The following is a 15,798-nucleotide window of genomic DNA, read 5'->3' on the forward strand; positions in this document are numbered from 1 at the left end:
CCCAGAGAACATTTGATGATATTTAAAGACATTTGTGGTTGTCACAATTTGGGGGAGGGGTACTACTGGCATCTGGTAGATAGAAGCCAGGGATGCTGCTAAACATGTTACAATGCCCAGGACAGTCCCCCACAACAAAAAATTACCCAACCCAAAATGTCAGTAGCACTCAGGTTGAGAAACCCTGATTTAGCATGATGGCTGACATACATACTTCAGTAAATATTTGCAATTACTGTGTGTTAATGTCTGTGAAAAAATGGAAGAACAAGTGAATTTATCATGCACTTTTCTGAGCAACTAAAGAAAAGTAAAAAAAAATTCAATATCAGATAATAAACTACTTTATCTAATTAATGAAACTTCATTGTTATATGGAAAAACCCATTTAAAGAATGTGATTTTTTGATAATATAAATGATTATGAACCCATGACTGAGGCTATTTCATGTGCTTTGTAAAAAGTTTTATGGTTTAATCCTACTTGGAATTGATGTAACTGTTATATTTTTTAGGGCATTTCATGATCACATATGAAAGGCTGTTGGTTAAGAGTGTGGTCTTTGGCAGTATTCTTAATTGGGTTCAAATCCCAACTCTGTCAATACAAACTATGCGGCTCAAAAGACATATCACATAACTTCTATGAGCCTCAGTTTTTTTAGTGGTAGAATTCTGATACTAATGCCCACCTGTTTCATAGAGTTGTCATATTGATTGAGATAAGGCATATATAGTACCTAGTATAATACCTAGCACATAATAAACACCCAGTAATTGATAGCTGCTTATATTATCTACCTCATCATTTTCATCATCCCTGTCCCTGTAAGTCCAGTCCCCCCAGTGGTAGGGTAAAAAGCTAGAGGGGCAACTAAGAGGCTGAGTGTTAGCAAAGTAAACCTGATCATGGGTTCTGCAGTTAGCGTGTATGAACCATCTCGCTTGTCATACTGCCGTTAACAATTTCATAAAATCACCTCACTTCCTCCACAAGGTCTCTTTCCTAGCTTGATATCTACCAACATCCACTCTCGGCATCCCTAACCCCTTTTGGTGATATTCTGGATCTTTTACAGCACTCCTTTTTATTGATGTCCGAGTTATGCTCATTTTTCACAAGTGTCCATTATGGGATTTTCCAAGATCCCATTTCACTCCAGTAAAGGAATCTGAAAGAGAAGAACTCTGTTTCCTATCTATGTCTTCCCACCATGTGACTGTTAATTTTATTCTTTTAACCTACTGTATTTTCAGCCTTCTTCATTAAATTCTCCTTTGAAGTTCCTAACTTAGTTTGTTCAATGGCAAAACAAAAAAAAAGTCTGATATTTTGTGATAAATAATGTGTAGGTTGGTTAAGATGCTGTGACTGCTTTCTGTTTCTAGAAGCTTATTTATAGCAATTTCTTCTTTTATTGTACTTGGTCATACAATAGAAGTAGAAGCAGAAGATATAATCTGCAAACATGGTTTAAGATCTCAGTTATTTTGGGGCGCCTGGGTGGCACAGCGGTTAAGCATCTGCCTTCGGCTCAGGGTGTGATGCCGGCGTTATGGGATCGAGCCCCACATCAGGCTCCTCTGCTGTGAGCCTGCTTTTTCCTCTCCCACTACCCCTGCTTGTGTTCCCTCTCTCGCTGGCTGGCTCTATCTCTGTCAAATAAATAAATAAAATCTTTAAAAAAAAAAAAGATCTCAGTTATTTTTCATCCATCTCTATTAATGTATTCCATAAGCGAGGCATTAATATCCCTTTATTGTGTTATAGTTAAAATAATTATCTTAAATCTAAGGACCGTGTCTTAATTTTGAAGAAACAGAATTCTTCCACCTCTCTAAGATTAAAATTGTGAGGAAAAACCCGCAAAGAAAAGGGAGCTCCATTTTTAAATACCAGATCTCAGTAGGCTCTTGATTTGCAGGTTGTTACTCTTCCTCCTCTGCGTCCATTGAATGTATCACATGAGCACCAGTGAGCAGATGTGGGGGGGACGCAAGCGGGATGTGGAAGCAGGAACCAGCAGCGTTGGCAAACTGGCAAATGCTTCTGTTTTGCTAAGACCTGCTTTTTTGTATTCAGGCTGTCCGAACCATCTGCTTTTATATTCTCTTTACCTACTGTCAGCCATTTTGGAGTTTTTAAAAAAGCTTTAAAAGTGATGGGGAATTTTTCACAGTAAGCCAGAAATCCTTACCACTCTTTAAAAACCTGGTGCTTTTATCATATTCCCATTTAATGCTCAAGAGAATAGTTACTTTTTAATTTAGGTGCAGTATGTTATACGTTATGTAATGAAAATGTTTTTCTCCCTTTCCAATTACTTACTCTCAGACATCAAAATTTAAATTTAAATAGATACTTGGCCATGGTGAATACATTAACAACAGATGCATAGTGATTGAATATAAATGATGGTTTACTTATCCCTACTTGCTTAAAAAAGAAAAAAGGAAAGCATTGCGCAATTTAATGAAAATTCCTAATTCTTTATAAGCTTAGTTATTTTCTAGATATGGAAATGATGTTCTCAATAAAAATAGTATTTATAAAGTACCTATTGTGCACCAGATACTGTGCTAGGCGTTATGTCCAAGTTACTGCTAGTCCTCTCTACAACGTTACAAAGTAGGTAGTATCTTCATTTTGTAGATGAAGAAATTGATTCTCAGAGAAGTGGAGAAAATTGTTCGGGTCACACTTGAGACTGGGGATTTGCACTCTTCTACACTGCTTTTCAAAAATGTCTTATTAAGGAGATGATTTGGCATGTGGTAGGTTTCTGGATAAAGAATTGGGGATGGTACATTTTATTTAATTGCAGGTGAGCACACTTCATTTGGTTTGTGAAGTTCCTGACTCTTTCTAGCCTTTGATCATATATAGGCATTTTATTTTCTTCTCTAGTCATTGAGAAATACTGTTGGCACTTGGTCCTCTGCTTCTGCTTTTTCCAAGGATTTTAAAAATGCTTTTACTTAAAAAGAAAGAAGAGAAACAACTGTGGCCTGTTTGTAATAATTTACACTAGCTAATTTGTTTTTTCCGCCAATGTTTTGTCTGTCAACATTAAGACTTCTAGTAGCCTTTCAAGATTGTAGTCAGAATTAAATAGCTTATACTGTTACATGTTTTTGGACCTTTGTTACTTCCCCAAAATGTGGTCTGTGGAAAACAGACGCCAAAGATTCAGTGGTTCAAATGATTGATTTTGGTTTTTTTAAGATTTATTTATTTATTTTAGACAGCGCGTGCCGTGCGTGCGCACGCATGCATGCGGGGGTAGGGGCAGAGGGAGAAAGAGAATCCTGAAGCAGACCCCCACTGAGCACAGACTCCAACATGGGCTCGATCCCAGGACCCTTAGAACATGATCTGAGCTGAAATCAAGAGTGAGCCCTTTACACAAAAACAGACACATAGACCAATGGAACAGAATAGAGAACCCAGAAATGGACCCTCGGCTCTTTGGGCAACTGATCTTTGATAAAGCAGGAAAAAACATCCGGTGGAAAAAAGACAGTCTCTTCAATAAATGGTGCTGGGAAAATTGGACAGCTACATGCAAAAGAATGAAACTTGACCACTCTCTCACACCATACACAAAGGTAAACTCCAAATGGATGAAAGACCTCGATGTGAGACAGGAATCCATCAAAATCCTAGAGGAGAGCATAGGCAGCAACCTCTACGACATTGGCCAAAGCAAGCTTTTTCATGACACATCTCCAAAGGCAAGAGAAACAAAAGATAAAATGAACTTGTGGAACTTCATCAAGATAAAAAGCTTCTGCACAGCCAAGGAAACAGTCAAAAAAACTAAGAGGCAGCCCACGGAATGGGAGAATATATTTGCAAATGATGCTACAGATAAAAGACTGGTATCCAAGATCAAAGAACTTCTCAAACTCAATACGCAAGAAACAAATAAACAAATCATAAAATGGGCAGAAGATATGAAGAGACACTTTTCCAATGAAGACATACAAATGGCTAACAGACACATGAAAAAATGTTCAAAATCATTAGCCATCAGGGAAATTCAAATCAAAACCACACTAAGATACCACCTTACGCCAGTTAGAATGGCAAAAATTGACAAGGCAAGAAACAACAATTGCTGGAGAGGATGTGGAGAAAGGGGATCCCTCCTACATTGTTGGTGGGAATGCAAGTTGGTACAACCACTCTGGAAAACAGTGTGGAGGTCCCTTAAAAAGTTAAAAATTGAGATATCCTATGATCCAGCCATTGCACTACTGGGTATTTACCCCAAAGATACAGACGTAGTGAAGAGAAGGGCCATATGCACCCCAGTGTTCATAGGAGCATTGTCCACAATAGTTAAATCGTGGAAGGAGCCAAAATGCCCTTCAACAGATGAGTGGATTAAGAAGCTGTGGTCCATATATAAAATGGAATATTACTCAGCTATCAAAAAGAACGATTTCTCAACATTTGCTGCAACATGGACGGCACTGGAGGAGATAATGCTAAGTGAAATAAGTCAAGCAGAGAAAGACAATTATCATATGATTTCTCTCATCTATGGAACATAAGAACTAGGAAGATCAGTAGGGGAAGAAAGGGATAAAGAAAGGGGGGGTAATCAGAAGGGGGAATGAAGCATGACAGACTATGGACTCTGGGAAACAAACTGAGGGCTTCAGAGGGGAGGGGCGTGGGGGAATGGGATAGGCTGGTGTTGGGTAGTAAGAAGAGCACGTATTGCATGGTGCACTGGGTGTTATACGCAAGTAATGAATCATTGAACTTTACATCAAAAACCAGGGATGTACTGTATGGTGACTAACATAATATAATTAAAAAACATTAAAAAAAAAAAAAGAGTGAGCCGTTTAACCAACTAAGCCACCCAGGCACCCCAATGGTTCAAATGATTTAAAAGCACAATTTTAATAGTTATAATCTATATTTCACTTTTTGCAGCACAACTCACATATACACTATAAAATCAAAAGTATGAAAGTCCTAGGCATCTTCAGTGTAGAAAGTTAAACAGTTAAGAGGGAAAATCGGGTTTTTGTTTTTTTAAATCAGTATTTTGGTAGGACTTGAAAATTTCTTAAGATATTTAAATTAAAGAATCCCCTTAGCTCTACATTAAGTTCAGGGAAAATAAGAGGATGTTTTACTTTCTATGATGGATAATAAAATTTATAGAACTTGTTTTTCCAAGCAGTGCCACAAACTGAAAATACATTGATTGAAAGTCCATGAATGAAGGATGGTGAACTAGTTATTAAGGAAAGGCAGAAATATCTGGGTACATCTCCAGCTTTTTGAGTTACTGTCCGTAGTTGGAGGTAGGTCATTGGAATTGTAATCAGAAGCAATAAGGAACCAAATGAGCTTTGAGCTGATAGGTTGTATTATTATATAATCAATATAGGCAGTAGTAATCTCTTTCAAGTTCCTGGCCCACCTCAGACCTCAAAATAGAGCCAAATTGTCATAATTTTGCCACCTTGGCATTTCTTTGCAATTCCCAACCCTTTTACTTTTCTTCAATAACACAGCTGAGGCAGAGAGGGATTTCATTTCCACAGTCAATACTTACTTTCGGAGCTATGGATTTAGAGTTATTTTGGTACATATTTAATTGAAATCTTATATAAGCAGATGAGCCTCCCCCAAGGAACTGGGTGTTTGAAGGTGGAGGGAGAGCACTCTCAGTTCAAGGATGTGGAGAAAAGAAATTTCTTTCTTTTTTTTTTTTTAAAGATTATTTATTTATTTATTCGACAGAGATAGAGACAGCCAGCGAGAGAGGGAACACAAGCAGGGGGAGTGGGAGAGGAAGAAGCAGGCTCATAGCGGAGGAGCCTGATGTGGGGCTCGATCCCACAACGCCGGGATCACGCCCTGAGCTGAAGGCAGACGCTTAACCACTGTGCCACCCAGGCGCCCCGAAAAGAAATTTCTAACCAAAAATAAAGAATTAGAAAGATGAGAAACCAAAGAGTAGTATACCCATTAAGGTTGGAATATCAAGGAGAGGGAGCACATGGCATTAGAGACAATAAAGTGTCCAAGAAGGGTACAATCTTGACCTCTCTGGCTGCAATCCATCATACATACTGTAGATGGACAAATCTTAAACACCACTTTTATCATAGGGCTCTTCCTACTCATAGACTTACCTGTTCCCTACGTCAAGCCAGCAATCCTTGGCTTCTAAGGTCCTCCATAATCTAGCTCCACCTACCAGCCAATTTTAGTTCTAGTAGCTCCCCTCTATCAGACTGACTCTCACCATCTTTATCTTCAATTGTGTTGTTCTCTTTTTCCTTCTTCCCACCCCCATCTCTTTCCCTCCCCATCCCCATTCTTAAATGTTCTATTCAAGTATCATTCTTACAGTTCTTAGTACCTGGGTCATATTCATTAAAACTCAGTTAAATAATGATGACAATACTAATCGTCATTTACTGTTTATTATATGCCAGACACTATGATGATAAGCTTTTACGTGCATTACATCTTGTAAGCCTCAGAATAATCCTGTGATGAAGGTATTCTTAACCATAGTTCTACTACAAAGTAACTTGACTAAGAATACAGTGGTAGGAAGTGGCATGTACAAGATTTGACCTTTAGGTCTGATTAACTCTAAATCTATTAAATGATGAACTGTAACTCCCAGTCTTGCTCCTTTGTTTTCTGCTCTGTGTTTGAGATTCTTGAAGACACAGGCAATGTCCTATATATATCTTATATTTGTCAATACAGCTAAGACAATGCTAGGTCATCAATTATTTTCTTATTTATTGATTGTCTATCGGTTAGATAAGGTGAGATGGTCAAATGTGATGGCAACAAAAGCAGAGAAATTTTATTCTAATCCTAGTCATTTTTCTGAGGTAGATGTTGTTAAATAGAGCAGTATTTTATTTAGGAGAGAGTGGACTGAAACCAGGCAATGTTCAGTTTTTAAGGTTTGTAAATCAGAAAAGGATTTTTATAGTAGCTGTAACAATGTTATTTTGTGCTGAATCAGTGCCACTCTTTTATTCTTTCATTCATTAATCAGGTACTTATAATTACTACGATAATGTGATTTATAATAAGAAATATATGTTTGCTCTTTGTCTCCCTTTCTGGCATAGAGCTCCTAAAACCCTTGAAATTTCCTAAGTGATAAGTGCCGATAAAGGTATCTTGATATTCCTAACAGACCCTTCTCCTACATATGCATTTCTGTTAATGAGGTGACTTTTGGAAAGCATCTAAGGATGGGGGCTGCTTGCCAGGGGGAATCAACCATGTGATCAGAGGGTTGGTACTTTCAGTTCCACTTCCTGATTTCTGGGGAAGGGAGAAAGACTGGAGTTTGAGTTCAGTCACCAAGGGCCAATGACTTAGTCATGCCTAGGTAAGGAAACCTCCATAAAAAGCCAAAAGGATGGGTTTCAGAAAGCTTCTGCATTGAGAGAAAGAGGGAAACAAATCATGAAAGACTCTTAACTATAGACAATAACCTGAGGGTTGATGGAGGGAGGTGGGTGGGGGATGGGCTAAATGGCTGATGTGCATTAAGGTGGGCACTTGTTACGATGAGCCCTGGGTGTTGTATGTAAATGATGAACCACTGAACTCTACTCCTGAAATCAATATTGAACTGTTTGTCAACTAACTAGAATTTAAATTAAAAAAAAGAAAAGCTTCTGGGTTGGTGAACACATAGAGATTTGAGGAGAGTGACTCAAAGAACATGGAAACTCCACACCCCTTCCCACAAACCTTGCCCTAAGCATCTCTTCCATCTGGACGTTCCTGATGTACGTCCTTTTATAAAAAACCAATAATCTAGTAAGTAAAATGTTTCTCTGAGTTCTGTGAACTCCTCTAGCAAAATAATCAAACCCAAGGAGGGGGTCATTGGAACCTTCCATCTGTAGCTACTCAGAAGCACAGGTGACAAACTGGACTTTCAGTTGGCGCCTGAATTGGGGGCAGTCTTGTGGGACTGAGCCCTTAACCCATGAGATCTGACACTATCTCAACATAGATAGTGTCAGAATTGAGTTAAATTTTGGGGATATCCAATCAGTCTTCACGGAGGAATGGAGAATTGTTTGGTGTTGTTGGAAAAAAACACATGGAATTTCCAAATACTATTGACTGTTGAACAACATGGGGATTAGGGGTGCCAACCTCCTTGCACAGTCAAAAATCCAGTTGTAACTTTTGACTCCCCCCAAATTTTACTACTAATAACCTACTTTTGACCAGAAGCCTTACCAATAACATAAGCAATGGATTAACAGATTTTGAATGTTATATGTATTATATACTGTATTCTTACAATAAAGTAAGCTAGAGAAAAGAAAATGTTCTTAAGAAAATCATAATTAAGAGAAAATACCTTTGTAGTACCATACTTTAAAAAAATCTGCTTGTAAGTGGACCTGTGCAGTTCAAACCTTTGTTGTCGAAGGGTCACCTGTACATGTAATTGCCTACTATGTGCTACACTTTGGGACACAGTACGACTAAAGAGGTAGTCCTGCCATTACAGGCTGGTCGAGAACACAGACAAAGCTGACAAGCAATCATTGTTCAATATGATGAGGCCCATGATTGATATGCAGAAACACGGTGAACATAAAGGAAGTCACCTCATGTAATCTTGGGCAAGTCCTGAAAGGATTTCTAGGTGATACTCAGGGTTCACTTTTAGTATCATTCCGTTCTGTGTATTACATAAACAGATAAGTAAAATACAACTAGGAGTTGCATATCGGTGCAAAAAGAGGCCAGAAAAGTCCAGCTTTATGTTTTCCACTTTCCCACTTACGATTGCAAAATGAGACCAAGAAATGTAAATATCAATACCCTTCAGATTGTTTACCAGATTAGGGAGGTTGAGGTCAAAATAAATGTTCCATGCTTCTAAGGTAATTAGTAGAAGAAATGAATTCCTCTACCCCTCTCATTTGGCACCAAGAAACCACCCACTGGTTCCTCTCTGTCATATTGATGCCAGAAAGAAGTCAGGGTTCTCTTACATGCATTGAATGAAATAGTGCCCAATAGAAAGTTTAATTCGGATTTACCAGAATAAATGTTGGTGAATACATGTTTTTCCTAGTAGCTAGGAAGCAGTGTTGTGAAACAGTGAGACCTGTGAATAGGAAATTGTAAAAGAGGTCATTTTACTGTGTAATCTTTTTTTTTTTTTTTAAAGATTTTACTTATTTATTTGACAGAGAGACAGCCAGCCAGATAGGGAACACAAGCAGGGGGAGTGGGAGAGGAAGAAGCAGGCTCCTAGCGAAGGAGCCTGATGTGGGGCTCGATCCCATAACGCCGGGATCACGCCCTGAGCCGAAGGCAGACACTTAACAACTGTGCTACCCAGGTGCCCCTACTGTGTAATCTGGAGCAAACTCCTAACCACTATTTGATTTTCCCCATCTAAAAAAATGGGGTTCATGATACCTGTCCTTTGAATGCACATTCTTAGTGATCCGAGAAAGACAATATAATGAATGAGCCCTTTCTAGGCCAAAAGGAAGATAATCCAAGTAATTAAATATTTAAAATAAAATTTTGTTAATGAGATGAGGGAAAGACAGGGGCCATAGAGAAAGATATTTTGTCACCTGTTTTTCTTGGTTGCTTATTGAGAATTTTACCATTTTAAATCATCTACAATATGGGGAAAGGTCATGATTTCAATAAACATGAGCATTCACTATGAAAAAGAAGCAAAAGATAAATTAGGCAATGTACTAGGATTCTCTGCATATATAGATATATGGTTTATAGAATATCATTATGATGGTAATGACTCCCTTTTAAAATATCTGTGATGAAAAAAAAATATTTCATTGAACTCTTCAGAAAAGGTTATCTCCCACAAATTCCTAATTGTTTATCATCATAATCAAGCTGATTTCCAGAGAAAGTAGGGAAAAGTAGGTCTGAATGGAGAAATGGGTGCTATAGAATATAGAATTTTTATTCATTTGTACAGTAGACTGTCATCTTGAAATAAATATGAAAAGGAACAAAGTTGTTTGTGCTTTGAAAATTGAAGCATTGTTCATCATGCATAATTGAACAAAGTTGAAATTTGTAGGTATGAAACCAAAAAAAGCCACAGCAATGATAGCTATTACAGGAAATGGAGGAAATTAATAATAAAAGACAATACACTACCTCATAAATACGTGCTCATCATGAGAGTAGAGGATGAGAGCATTAAGCAGATACCCTGATTAATTTAACAATTTAATCCTGGAATTGGAGTACAGCTATTTCAGGATTCATTTGTACATATAGATAAGTGAGAAAGGCAAAATAAACAGCTTACTTTCCTAAAGTAAGATTTTTAGACAGTCCTTTTGATATGTGAAGATAACATTTTAAAAGAAAGGTTGTTATAACTAAGCAAGACATGTGTAATATGACGTTTTATTAAATAAATAAATAACCAAGTTTCTGTATCTTTTAAAATATACAAAATGTGTTAAGGAACAGATTTGAAGCATTTTTGCCTTATATCCAATGGTCTTGCTTTTTATAATTTATTCTAACAATGATCCTGCTTTTTATAATTTATTCTAGGTAACTGCTAGGAGCTATGATTTTTAAAAGACTGCATGATACTAGGAACATAAATTAGGGGGAAAAATTACTTAGGTCTCAGTATTCACTGAGTAAAGTTTAAATTAACCCTGATTAGAACATCTTTGAGTACCTTTTTGATGCATAAAATGATTTATCAAAACATGGGTTTCAGTAAATTTTGGAGGATTTTTAGAAAGAGCAAATAGTCTAAGAGTAGTTTACTAGAAAGGCTTTTTATTTTATATCACCTCGACATGTGTGATTCACTTTGTCTTTTTTTCTATCGGCTATTTGGTAGAAGTCCACAATTTGCCAAAATGGTTAATAGGACACAAATATAGACATTTCATGTGATGTACCATGTAAATGTAAACCTTTGTAGTTACATGTTTCTGTAGCAAGAGAATTGTTTTAAAAGGCATGTAATTTATTAGCTATCGGTAGCTTCTTTATTGCCTTGCCGCGCTGCAGTAATAAATAAAAGAAAGTGAACTGATTTTACAAATGGCACACAAGGTGCACATTTTGTGGAAAAAAAGTCTTTTTTTAAAGAATTGGCATTAAATCCTTTTTTTGTGATGACAAAGAGGCTAAGAGTGCAAACTGTATTTTCTGTTTATCGAAAACAGTCTTTTTTTCTCGGGGGCATTTTTTCCTATGATCATCAAGGGATTTCAAAAGCAATAAAGTGTGGAATCATTGTTCGACTTGAACAGTATTAAAACTTAGGTTTTAATTTCAGTGAAGTAATAAGATTTGAACCTGTCTCACATTACAGCACTGTAAGGCATTTAGCAATTGTATTTTAAAAGAGGTTTTTAAGATGCAGCTCACTTGTAAGCTAACTGTCTGTCAGTAATTAATAGTTTTTCTTCAGCATAGGCTGTTGTGATCAGACCAAGAAATATCTGTGTTTTTAGTAACACATTATGATAATTGTGAGTGCTTATTTCTAATTAGTCTAAATGTCTAATAATTTTCAGCTTGCTTCTCTGGCTGCTTAATAGAAAAAAAGAGAGTAACATGTAAAGCTACAGTGTGTCTTTGGGCTTTTAAAAATATGAATGTACACGCACATGTATATTTCAGTAAGCTTTACACCTAGCAAGATGATATGTCAGTTGACTCATTCATTAACCGAGTATTTTATCCTTCAGTATCATTTCCTGGTTTTCAGACATCACATCATTTGTATATGTAAAAACTGTTGCCAGATATGGTACTATATGTATAGCTAAACCCAGACTGACAATCTGGATTCTTCAATACTCAACATTGAACCTATCTTTACTTTTCAAAAAAGACTTTAAAATATGAGCATTTCTATTAGATCAGTGTGGCAACATACTTGCTGATGAAAGATTGTATTTACCATTTTGAATTGCTATTGAAAATAATTGCCTCTACAAAAGGAAACATCTGTATGATAGCACATGGTTAAAGCTGCCATCAATTTTTAACATTTGAGGGTTGAGCTATGACCTTTTATGATGACTGTGAACAGTAACTGCCTCCATTAGCCATAAGTTTTGTTTCTTTATTTTAGTAGATGGCCTAGACTGTAAATATTAGAGAATCTAAAATAAATCAACATATTATCCTAAGGATACAAAATGTAAGAGCTATTTGTGGTTGGGAACCTTTGACAGATAGTTTGGATGAAGCAGATGATTGCCTGCCTAGCGTATCTGGTCTCCATTGCTATGCCTGCAGGCAGTTTAGTGCTATGGTTGTATATTGATGTCAGGGTTAGTACTGAGTGGCTAGCAGTGACAGATGTCTATAATTACAGGCAATGCTTCCAGTATTTCTGAAAAGCCAGCCTATGTTGAACAATTATCTTATTTCTGCCTTGCCAAAGAGCATGTTCCAATTGCTAGTATTAGCAATGGTGAATATAGTGCTTCATCTGCTGCCTTGGGACAAATGTGGGAAAAGCACTTGGTTATAAAACATAAATGCAAAATATTTTTTCAACATTTTGAATTAGTTAAGTTCAGTGTTTTCCTAATTTTTATCTCCCCATAATGTCTCTGTTGAAGGAATCTTGAAATATAAAAGCACATTTGGCATACTTATTGAGATTTTGTTTTCCCCTAGGCCTGCATGGCTCCCCAGCGCCAGTATCCCTTGCTTTACTGCATAGATGTGTTTAAGCAAAGTTGGCTTTGAAAACACTTTCTTCAATGTGAATTACATTTTCTGATTGACTTCTGATACAAAATTGGAAGTGCATTTCAATGGACAATCTCCCACACCTTTTGATGAGGAAAATTGTAGTAAAATGATAGACGATGCTGAAATATGCAAAACATTTTAGTACACTGGTGTCTTTACATTTGCTGAGACTCGCAATTCTCAATTTTTGTTTTAACCCTTTCTGTTTAGTCTTCAACCACTCATTGTCCTTTCCTGTCTCTAAATGTTCACAACCACTTCCTTCCACACTCCCGCTTACCCACTTTTCTGACTAATTAGATATGTTTTCATGCTTAATGGTCCAAGTTCTCAACTGTCCTTTTTTCCCTGGTCATTTGCATGTGTGAGACATGGGCTGTAACACCACACTCCCCAGCCGGTACAGCTGCCTTACACAATACTCTCCAACCCTACCTACCATTCCTAAAATCCCTAAAGTTCTAGGCACTGGGTGTTAAAACGTTGTTCATGCTCTAAGTTACAAATTCTGTATCTTCAGGTAATGTAGAATGAGAAATGCCTAGGAAATATCAGTTGAGGATATGTTGTTCTATCTTCACCCTTACTCTAACCTGTATTGGGGTTTCTATTTTTGTGCTTAACCACTGTGTGGAGTTACTCATTACACTTTCTCATGGAGTCTTCTCAGCAGTATTTTACTTAATGGGTATGATTATCTCCATTTTACAGAATAGGAAAAAGATTTCAGGAAGATTTAAAAACTTGTTCAGTGACAGACCCTGGGTTTGACCAAATCATCCTACTCTCAACCCAAGTTTGCTTTCCACTCTATCACATTGCCTGTGTATGTGTTTAGGCATGAGTCTAGGCATATGCTCAGTTTTAAGTGTAATGATGATTGATAAAGCGAATCACAAGTTTCATCCCCATCTTTGCTGTTTTATTTTCCAAGGAAAAAAACTTATCTCTGCAACCACAGATTCTCGTCCTGGCTAGCCATCAGTCACAAGAGAACTAAGCTAGTTCTAGATCCTAGATATTTGATATAATCCATCCTACTATGTAAGAAACAGCTCACCCTATAGTCTAGTGTCAGAGGCCAATATTATATTCATATATGAAGGGCAGCCCCTTTCTGTTCCTACTGAGCCTACCACACAAAAACTCTTTTGGTAATTTAAAACTCTAATGATGGTGTTCAGAACCTTTTTTCTGTGTGCATTAATTTAGAAGAAACTTGGAGAATTGGTTGGATTTACTAATCTGAATTGGGAAGACTTCGATAATTTATTGGCCCCAAGGATATAAATCATCTAATAGTCAGTGAGTTGAGAACTTACCCTGGAAATAGGAAACAGGAACTTGTGATGACTCAAAAAAGGAAGATGAGGGCTTTGAAATCAAGAACTTAAGTGATGCAGATGAGCCGTTGAGAGAAAACATCTCCTGTTGCCACAGAACACACTGTTTTCCTCCTATCTCCCCTCCCATTGCTTTTCTGTTCCTCCTCCTAGAAGAGAGGAGATTAGGAGGTAGGCTGCCTTTCATGAGGGCTCTCTCCCCTCTAATCACTCTGTAACCATTACTAAAGCTCCACACATACCAACTTAGAACATACTTCTACTTTCCAGCATCTAGTCCAGATAAAGCAAGAAGAAAAAGGACTGTCATCTTGGGGCATGCCTCATAATCTTTAAGTCAGACTGATGTTTGACTAGGTGTTACTTCATAATAATAGTGGCCGTTTACTGGCCACCTGTTCTGAGGGCTAATAGCTAGTGTTCATTTAGTGCTTACTGTATAATAAAAACTTTCCAAGTGCTTCTGACACTATGCTGGCAGTGCTATAGCATGTTACGACAATAATAATAACACTTACCGAAATTTTACTCTGTGCCAGGATTATTCTAAGTGCTTTGCAGGAATTAACTACTCTAATCCTCTCAAAAATTTCATAAATTAGTCCTACTATCATCCTCATTTTTTATTTTAGAAAACCGAGGTTTAGAGGGTAAAGAACTCGATCAAAATCACTCAGTAAGTGATAGAATACAACCAGTCTTGGGCTTCAGACTAGGTCTTAACCATTTTGCTAGATTTCTAATTTGTGATATTGTTATTATTCTTTCCATTTTACAGATGAAGAAGCTGGGACTCTGAGAGGCTAACTAATTTAACTAGGATTACAGGGTTAATTCATTAAATAAAAATATTTATTGAATGCCTGTTATTTGTCAAGTACTGTGCTGGGCTAGCAGTAGCAGAGTCTCGCTCAAAACCCCATGTGAAAAAAACAAAACAAAACAAAAAACCCGTGTGTATTACACTATATATATATTCTGTGTTTCCTCCAAGGTGAAGTTGCCCAAAATATATAAGCAATTAACTTTCCCATTTCTGTTTTACTGAGAGAAGAAGATGCTTCCTGCATAACTGCATATTGTCTTAGTTGAGGTTTTACATGCATTTTAGCTAATTTTCAGCATGGAGAAGTGTTCAGTAGGAAGTCTAAGATGGAAGCAGGACTTAACGTGTTGCCCCAGATATTGCCTACCCAGAGAAACCCGGTATTCGAGTTCAAAGGCATTAACAGGCCACCAGAAGGTGAACCCTGATCGCTTACATTTGGAGTAGGCTAAACTTTTCACTAACTAGGCTAGCCTGAAAGGACAGAAATTAAAAGGCAAAACAGATTATAGGAACAACATTTTTGAGTAAGATTTGAGAATGTGATGAAAAAATGAACATAATGAACATAGCTGATTTGACAGAGTAGTACAAATGTGGCTGACGTGATCGGCACCCCCTTTTCCATTCCGTGGGCCATTATTCCTCTACTCTTTATGTCAGGTGGTTCTTCCCAGAGAGAGTTGAGAGTCTCTTAGGAGGAAAGTACAAAAGTTGCTTTGGATGTAGAAAATGGGACATGTTTCAGAGAGGCAATGTGGAGACAAATGGAATATTAATAGGTAACCTGTATGAATAAAATACAGATGTTAGAAGTGGAGATGGGGACCTGGTAAAGTCTTAATACCCAC

General features: G+C 37.2%; 1 protein-coding gene across 9 annotated transcripts in view; it reads left to right on the top strand.

Moving 5' to 3' along the window:
- RANBP17 (RAN binding protein 17) overlaps positions 1 to 15,798 on the top strand; it is a 319,843-nt gene that overhangs the window by 196,555 nt on the left and 107,490 nt on the right. The window lies entirely within an intron of this gene.

Source organism: Ursus arctos, unplaced genomic scaffold (genome assembly GCF_023065955.2).
Source record: "Ursus arctos isolate Adak ecotype North America unplaced genomic scaffold, UrsArc2.0 scaffold_15, whole genome shotgun sequence".
Classification (NCBI taxonomy): Eukaryota; Metazoa; Chordata; class Mammalia; order Carnivora; family Ursidae; genus Ursus; species Ursus arctos.